The sequence below is a fragment of the Etheostoma spectabile genome, chromosome 23 (assembly GCF_008692095.1).
Source record: "Etheostoma spectabile isolate EspeVRDwgs_2016 chromosome 23, UIUC_Espe_1.0, whole genome shotgun sequence".
NCBI lineage: Eukaryota > Metazoa > Chordata > Actinopteri > Perciformes > Percidae > Etheostoma > Etheostoma spectabile.
The window spans coordinates 6205942-6215510 of NC_045755.1; the positions used below are offsets into that span (position 1 = coordinate 6205942).

General features: G+C 41.0%; 1 protein-coding gene and 1 long non-coding RNA gene across 3 annotated transcripts in view; both read left to right on the forward strand.

Moving 5' to 3' along the window:
• Positions 1 to 4701, forward strand: part of LOC116673059 (uncharacterized) — a 40088-nt gene extending 35387 nt beyond the window's left edge. Inside the window, exons 3-4 of the long non-coding RNA XR_004327726.1 lie at positions 228 to 231; positions 4689 to 4701. This is a non-coding gene — a long non-coding RNA (uncharacterized LOC116673059). The remainder of the gene's footprint in view (positions 1 to 227; positions 232 to 4688) is intronic.
• The window catches only part of tafa5a (TAFA chemokine like family member 5a), a 161429-nt gene that overhangs the window by 88177 nt on the left and 63683 nt on the right, over positions 1 to 9569 (forward strand). The gene's annotated exons all lie outside the window — the stretch shown is intronic.

The following is a 9569-nucleotide window of genomic DNA, read 5'->3' on the forward strand; positions in this document are numbered from 1 at the left end:
TAGAGTGTTGTACCATCTTGGTTGATGGATATACGCTGAACCTAAAGCCCTCATCAACTCAAAAATATGTGTCTCTTTTGGCAATTTGACTTTCACTGTGCAGAAGTATGCATGTGTGCAGTTTCACATTCATCTGCTCCATTTGTGTTCACCTAAAATCTGAGTTTTTTTGGGGGGGATTTCTTTTATTAAAGTTAGCTACATGGGCGCCCAGATAGCTCAGTTAGTATAGTGGGCAACCATATGTAGAGGAGGTTTACTCCTTGACACAGCGGGCCCAGGTTTGACTCCGACATGCGTCCCTTCGCTGCATGTCACTCCCCTTCTCTCCGCTTTCATGTCTTCATATGTGCTGCCAAAAATGCCCGAAAGATAATCCCTAAAAAATTTGACCACCTGTATTGCAAATTTATATAACTGTAACATCTGACAAACATAATTTATAATTTTAAAGCTATCCATAAGTTTCAATTATTGTTCATGCCAAATGAAAAGCTTATATGTAAAAGTTAGGCAAATACCTGACAGTGGTTATGCATTATAATACTCCAATTTTCATTGCATCGATAGTTGTTGATTTAATTCTATTTATAGCTGAAGCTCATATCGAGAGAATCTCTAATGAACTATCTGTGGGCAGGTAAGAGAGCAGCACGTATACAGTAGCTTTTGAGAAAGATGAAATGTGAAAAAGAATCTGTGCCCTTAACAATGGCCTGAGATGAGCAGTGTGCTTCATGCTCTGCAAACTTGTCTCATTGTCAGTCAGTCAGCTGTCGCTGGCATTATTGCGATAATAAGGAAAAGGCCTTTTATTCAAATGAGAGAATCATTCCTGTTCAGCTCATCTGGAAGATAGAGGAGGTGGAGGGTAGTAGTAAGGGCTGATAAATCTGCATGAATAACTTAGGTCATAGAACATACCACAGTTATTTTTGACTGGTTTTCCATCTCTCTTTTGTTATCTTCTCTCTCCCTCCCTCACTTTGTCCCTCTCATCTCTCTTTGCTCGATCTCTCCCTCACTACATGCCTCTATCTTTAACTTGCCTTCTCTCTCTCTCTCTCTCTGTCCATCATCTCCCTTTTTCTACTGTTCTTCCTCTTAGACACAGTGACATTGTGCACATAGAAACACAAATTGCAAACTTTAAAGTATGAATGAAGTGACAGCTGCACGCTTTCTCACTTTTCTCTTAACTTAACGGTAATTGGGTGCGCTACTAATAAGGCACAGCATAGAGGTTGTTTTTTTTTGGTAGCATGACTATTTTCCAGCATGAAACGGCTGAAGGCATCTGGTAATTGACTGTTCACTGAACCCCGCCCTCCCCCTAGTTAGTGTTTCTACGCCTGTCAAGCGTTCCATTCTCGCGTGGCACATGTGCAGTTTACAGTGATAACACTCGCAGATTTATCACTCCAAATTCTCAGTAACTTTCTCAACAATTGCTGCTTAATTTCAGACAGAAGTAGATGAAAGCAGCTTCTTATTTCTAGCCACTTAGTGATCATAGAACGGCTGGAATGACGTAAATCCAAAAGACAACTGTTGCTTCATGGCATTTTATTAGACAGGACAGCTGAAGACTAGAAAGAGGGAAATAGAGGATGAATTACAAGCACCAAACAGCCGCAGGTTGGAAACGAACATTTGGCCGCTGTGGCAAGGTCTGAGCCTGGGGCGCACGCTCAACCAGGTGAGCTATCCAGGTGCCACAGTTGGAAGCACTGTCTTTGGCATGCTCTATTGTGTTGCATACATACTGCTGCACAGTATGTTCAAAAGCCTTTCAAAATAACATGCCCTTCCACAATTTTTATGCACCGTCCTCCGTTTCATTGCTTATAAATGCAGGCCCAGTGCTGGAACGGTTCACTTGAAAAGCAACCAAAAGCTGAGACCCATCAGCAAGAGTGGAGGTTCTGATGGGCCGCATCTGTTGTTTTTGTCTCCCGTATCCCAAGTTGTGCTTACTACTTCTTTTTCCCTCCGGGGCACACAAATATTAACTTTCACTTTCAACTTTCAGCCTGGTTTGGCTGCCAATTTACTGCATCCAACGGCACATTCTGTCCATCAGCGGGACCGGTTTAGACAGGCATTTTGTGTGCTCTGGCAGCTCTGCTAGCCTTTTTGAGGTCAGTCACCTGATAGGCAGATATTAGATATCAGAGGTATACTGTAGATATTTTAAATGTGTTACGCTGAGCCTCTAGAATTTTCCAGTGTTTTCTCTGACAGGGGGGGTTGTAAAAAGGAGGTCCACTCTTCCTTTCACTGTGTGATTGCACTATAAAGAATACCTCTACTCCTTCTCTTTCTAAGACTGACCTTGCATTCGTATTGCCTACTGGAGCTGTTTTTGTCTTTTTGGGCAAGACGTTTGGGGTTGCCTCTTCATATAGTGACTCTCTGCCTTTAAATAATTAAACGCTCAACAAGCATTATTCTCTTCCCCTGCTTGCGTTGGTCACCGTGTTCAGTAAAACAGGACTTTCCCGCTCAGCCTTGTGCACAGTGAAAAGGCAGAGAGGTTGATACATTGACCTGACCTATTAACTTTCAAGCATTTGTGAACATTTTCAAGACTTGGTTGCACCGGCTTGTCTATACCTTGACAATAACCTCACCCTTACATGCACACCCATGTGCCGAAAGAGACTTCTGGAAACAGATTAACTTTGACAGGTAGGTCAGCAGAAATTAAATAGAGGACGGGGAATCTGCAGAGACAAAGAAGATGCCTTATGTACGGTACTTGCTCCAAGGACAGAAGCAACAGGAACACACAAAAACAGGCTTTGCAATGCAACAAGTTTGTTGGTTTTACATCCTTTTCTGGGATCCTCGTTAAAGACGATAACACTCTTACATCACTCTTACAACAGCAATATTTAGAGGAAGGGACTGATGGCTACAATTGCAACACACTTTTCCATTCTGCCTCATATCACCTCAAATCTCTGAAGCAGAACCTGCCAGTGGGGACACTCCTGCACCACAGACACTTGTGCTCCAGGATGAAGAGTTCATTTTGAAATGATGAGATTTCAGGAGTGTGGATATGGAAATAAGACAATCTCTAAATCCTATAAAAGACTGCATTATTGCTAAAGATAACTGTAACTACAACCCAACCCAAGCCCCACTCACTGATCTTATTATATGCAGTCTGCAATGTTCCCCTTTGGCTAATAAAATAAAATGGTTCATGCTCTAAAATTGACATTGACATGTTCAAGCTACATAATATCTTGAAGGAAAACCCCATCATTGCACTTAGGGCTTCATGACCAGTTTTTACCAGTTTAGGTGTAGTTGGTGAGGCCTACTGTTTATTTTCTCAGAAATATTCAGGTTTTTTTATGCGGAGGACAGAAATGTATGAAAAGCACCCAAAAGCGAATGAAAAAGCAATACAGCCAATAGAAGACAGACATTAGAGATTGGGACAACACACTGATGGAAAGACAGACAGATGAGAAGACAGATGGGACCGGGAAAGGCAGGCAGACGGAGCGATGTGTATGTGTGTCTTTATGGCCCAGCTGAGCCTCAGAAGAGCAGCAGCACAGAGGCCAAGTTAAATGGGGAGGAGAGATTAAAGGCAGTGCCGGGGCCTGCAGCCTCTGTATTCAATCACCGCTCTCCCACACACCTCAGCCTGCATGCTGATCAAGCTGCAGTGAAAGGAGCCATGCACCCTGCCACTCCCATACACAAGTGAACAGACTACGCACTTGTGCTAGCGTGATATCAGATTTTGACCATACGACTATTAAAAAATATAAGATTAACTCAGCATCATCCTTGACACTGTGTGAGTGTGTGGGAATGTGTATGCGTGCGTGTGTGTGTGTGTGTGTGTGTGTGTGTGTGACCAGCCTTGTTAATGTCACTATCACTGTGGCTTTGCTTTTCACCCATCATATGAATGGATGATAATCACAAAAAGATGTTTACTCAAATGTTTCCTATGCAACAATTCCTCATAAAGATGTGGTAGGCAGTGTTTTTGTTTTTTTGTTGTTGTTGGGCAAAAATTCCATAATATCCTTTCAGCAAATTGTAGTTAAAGTGTTCACAAAGCAAACTAGACTTCTGCACCTCCTCTTGGCTCTGTTTTCAAGCTTTACAAACTCTAGTCCGTGACAGGACACTTTGCCCAATCACTTTGCCCTATTGGCTGTTCGGCACATGCCTTCCCCATGCGACAGCAAGGGGAGAGCTGCAGGAAGAGGTCTCATTCTACTTCAAATTCTTTTATTGTTTTGCTTTTTACCCAATGTAGATTTAACGATTATTGTAACAAGTCAGATTTGAATGTCTCTTTTGAATATTAAACAGGTCAAGGTGCTATATAAGTACTTTGAACTTATCAAACGGTTCAAAGAGAAATGAACACAGGCCATATTCAGAAAATGGTGCCTTTAAACAAGCGGCCAGGACTTCTGTACTGTTTTGATGTCACAACTATACTATACGTAGATATAAAGTGCCGCTACAGTGCTCTTACAGTATTTTCACGGCTGCAGTGCAAAGAGAGCGCAGATGCGGAAGACTCAGAAACGCTGACCAATTAAAGCAGATGGGCTTTTTTAAGAGGGGGGCTTAAAGAGACAAGTGCTACAATAGAGGCTTTCAAACAGAGGGTGAATACAGGTATATTCAGACAAGGACATGAGAAAAATGTTTTTTTTTAACATTGAAGCATGTAAACCTGTTCTACTAGAAACCCCAAAACACAAGTATGAACCAGAAAATGGGACCTATAAAGATACAGCCGCTGCTACAGTGAAAGGGAAGGAATAGACATTCCATTTTTATTTTGGTAATATGAAGAAGAGGAGCATTGCTCATTGACATTTAATTAACATCAGGGTGATCTTCTGCATTCGCTGCTGCTCTGAAAGCGTCTCTGCTGTTTTATCCGGGTTGCTTGTTGAACCATCTGCATAGTTTGCAGTTACAGTGTTTGCACTCAAACTTGTTAATTAAATCCAAGCAATAGTTTTTGCCAAATAGCTGAAGTGTAAACTACCATTCAAGCATTAAAGGTAATTGCATAAACAGATACAGGTAAAAAGTTTGTCCAATTATATTACTGAAATTAGGTGTTCAGCAGTTATTCATAGGTGTTAATTAGGTGTGGAGAAAGCATCTTTGTTTTTTGTACTTTTTTGTGCTTTTTGATATGATATTCTACAGTGTCTGCACATACAGCCAAATACATGCAATATATATAGAGTATATAATTTTTTTTTTGTCTTTGAGGAAACGGGAACCAATCAGAACTGGCCATGTTGTGCATTATATATTCCTGACATTGCTTTTTGGATTTTGACAACAGCCAAGAGAGGAGAAAATGTCAACTGGAGCTTTGCAAGTAAGAAAAAGAGAAAACATTTTTTTTTCTTTCTTCTCTATGTTCCATTTTATCTCTTTGTTATCCACCACGAAAAACATGTAGGAGAAAACACGAGCAGCTCAACCTGACCAATGGCAGTCTGCAGACCTCGTAGCCCCAAGCTGCAGTTACATTTGAAGAGTTTCCCCCCCAGCGTATGCAATGCCTCCAGCAGAGCTACAGAGCCTGTGTGTGACACCCTTATGCAGCAACATAAGTCCATTACTCTTTCTATGTGACTGACTTGTGAGGTTTGCTGTGTTTCCTCCTGGCCATCACTGTAGCTGTGCATTCTTCTTCACATCACGTTCAACTCTGAATCCAAAATATCCACACAATGAGTAGCCTTTTTCAGGTGGGAATAAAGACTTTTTTTTCTTAAAAAGAAAAAAAAAACATTGCTTTGTGCAACTACTATTTTGTTGGCTAAGAGCCAGAGAGGTTGTATATTGTGAATGTCCCACCCCCTGCTTAGTGCCTTTCTGTGTCACTGAAAATAAATGGAAGAAAGAGCAGGAAACTAACAATTTCTGAGCACAAATACAAAAAAAGTAAGTTTTGAAAGTAAAATGGCAACTGCAATTTAGCAAGCTATTGCCCACATATGCCTGAAATAAACCTTGCATACGGTACAAGTTCACACTCAACCATAGGCACACACTTGCAGATGCTTGATTATAGATTTTCATACATTGGAGCCTAGCTGGCCTTAACACTTAGCTTAACACTGTCTAACATACCTTGCCTCTGTTCCCCAAGGGTGCAGAAAGAGAGACATTATTGTGGACTTTCACGTGTTCACCCAGGGGTCTTTCATCTGCAAAATCATAGCAACATTTAAAGGACTTTACCTTGTCATCATTGCCCTGTTGTGTTGCATCCTCTAGGGGAGGAACATGTGCTTAATTGCAGTAGTGAAGTGGCGCTGGTATTCATGTGTGTACACAAGTAAGCTTTCTGTGTTACCAAGGGTTACCAGGGTCATTTGTTTTTTCTTTTCTCCCGCCGTTTTAATTGATGATCATTCATTGTTTCACGCCAACATCCCGCTATTAAGCAGAGTTCATTATTCTAAAAACTAGCGCTGGGGAATAGAAGGCATCTCATGGGAAAACACCATTCTTTATGAGCTTTACACAAGGTCGCAGTAGAATTAAGGGGCCCTAGCTTCATTATGAAAACCCTATTAAGTTACACAGGGACTCAATGCAAAAGAAACAAAACATGCATTGGGTTGATAAGACTGTCTCAAAGCCTCCCTATTCAGACTTTTTTTTTATTAATTAACCTTTATTTAACCAGGAGAGTCCAATTGAGATTAAGAATCTCTTTTTTCAAAGGGAGACCTGGCCAAGACAGGAGGCAGCTTAAATACAAACACAGTTACAGGCTGAAAACACAAAAGGAGACCCAATTAAGAGGAACTAAACATCAAGCATTGGGAACCCTTATTTCAAAAGAGAAATGCATTTAGTTAGTTGTCGGGTGAATAGAAAACTAAAGGAATTATTCTGCATCATATTACATGCTGTGTGTGGACGGAAGCCCTTTTTTCCAATTCCATACAGCCATTTGGGAAAGAAAGGTTAAAGATATACAAAAGTATGAGTATACAAAAACAGTCCATAGGCATGGTGCTTTGAGCTAACATCTGCAGTCTAACATGCCCCCCATGACAATGCTAACAAGCTGATGTTTAGCGAGTGTAATGTTTACCTTGTTCACCGTCTTAGCTGGCATGCTAACATTTTCTAATTAGCATTTAAAACTGTGTAGCAAGTTTTGTCTGTTTTTTGGTCATACACCAAAGTATTGGACAAATTAAAACGGACGATCTGTAGCTAAGCTAGGCTAACTGGCTTCTGGTTCCAGCTTCATAACTGACAGATACAAGAGTGATGTCAATTGTTTCATTGAATCGTTCAAACAATACTAATACCTGCATTGGAAAATGATGAGTAAATGAAAAAAAGATACAGATAATGTTCCACCATCTTGTATCACGCAGTAGATTGCTGTTAGAGGGAACCAAACTTCCTTGAAACTGCACTGAACTTACAGTAGACATCCATTTTTCGCCTCAGACACTGATAGAGTGACCAAAAACTCATCATAAAGCCAGCCTTGAAGTTATTAATACCCTGCCTATGCTGCCATGAGTCAGAGAAAGTTCTGGAGACTATTGTCATTGGGAGCACGGCCTCATCATGACGAGGGAGAGAGAGAACTGTGGTCTGGCCGATCTATTTTGGGTGAAGCGAGCTTGTCTGAGCTCTTCCCTGGCTTTGTGGAGCCACTCTGAAAAGTGATTTGATTTCCTTTCTCTGCCCCTTTTTTTCTAAAATGCTTAGGCAAGCAACAGTCGCATGCACGCACGCACACACACACACACACACACACACACACACACACACACACACACACAGACACACACACAGACACACACACAACAAAAAAATCAACACATGCACTTATGAAAAGCACAAATGTAGCTCTTAAATGTCAAATATAACCACAAGATAGACCTCGGCCCTTCTCCCTCTGCCTCATACATACTGTACGCACACATTAACTAAGTGAATGTTGCCATGCAACCACAGCTAAACTTCTTCTACATCCTACATGTTTTATGAAAATAATTGTCTGTTCCTATCATGTTCTCAAAAGGCCATTTTAAAAGACTGGAAAAAAGGGAAACAGCTAGCCCGGCTCTGTTTATAGGTAAAAAAATTAGCTTTTCTGCCACCTCCAGGTTTCACATTTGTTTGACGCAAGGCCAGCTTTAAGGTGTAGGCTATATGTCAGACTATTTCATCTGAAAGTCACTGCTTCTGACCAAGAAATAGTCCAGCACAAAGCAAACCTCAGTACAGTTTTTGTTTTTTACGTTTCGGTTTTTATACGGCTAAGGACAAACAAGCTACAATTTGGTAATTAGTGAGCTTAAGGGACTTATCTGGCACCTGATGCAAATCCCGACGCAAAGCCCGATGCAAAGCCCAACGCAAGTGCCTTTGCTATTTCAAGACTGAAACAGCTGTTGATAGCAAATGCACCTGCGCCCATCTTTTTGGCTTATTGATATCTTGAAGCAGCAGGAAGCGATCACGCCATTGACATGCAACAAAAACCTGGTCTAAAGTAAATAACGCAGCATTTCATTGTTATTTTAACAGCGCATTAGTCAAATGAGCCTAGCGCGCACAAACTATGCTTGTTACACACACACACAGGGAAGCGCAGCAGCACACACACATGCAAAGATTAAAATTAAAAAAATATTACAGTGCAAATCTGCCCTCATAATAGCAATGTGCCAAGGTACAAACCCGCCTGGCTTTTAAAGGGAATGGGAGATGAGTCTAATTGGTTTATTACATGTTACAACCAAAAGACAAGCGCCCAGCGCACAGGCCCTTTTTTCTGCCGTCAAACTAGCAAAAGTGGATTTGGGCATGACCTAAACGCACCTGTGCCTTGCGCTTCACGCCATGCATTTAGATTGTTAAAATAGGGGCCGAAGAGTTATTGGTAGGCGTATTTAGTTCCCTTTCAGACTGAGCCAGGCTAGCTGTTTCCCTCCATTTCCAGACTCTATGCAAGCTAGACTAACCAGCTGCTGACACCAGCTTCAAATACCAGATTGGAAATCTTCTAATCTAATTTGGAAATGTCTACCTACTTCTTCAAAACTAGAAATAGATATTGCAGGAAACTGCCACTCTATAAATCATTAAACCACTGTGCTCGCTGACCATGATTCATCTAATGTAACCTGATCAGAGATTCTTTAAATCATTTCTTTTCATCCTAACACATTGCTCTGACCATAATTTTTCACACCTGTAAAAATCAAGGACAAACTGCACCTTCTTCAAACGGCTTTTAATTACAGTCAAAAAATTGTAGTCCATCTAAGTGGCCTGCTTCATTGTTCATTTTTTCTGGACCTCACTCTCCTGCTCAAGTGGAGGTTGTTTTGTAGGGGTGGGAATCACCAGACGCCTCCCGATACAACATTATCACAATACTTATCCCACAATATGATATTATTGCAATTTGAAACATATTGCAATATTCTTCCAACTTCAAATTTTTCCCAATTTCAAATGATGTCCCCAAAAAAGTTTGTTCATATCACTTCAATTTTATTGCTGCA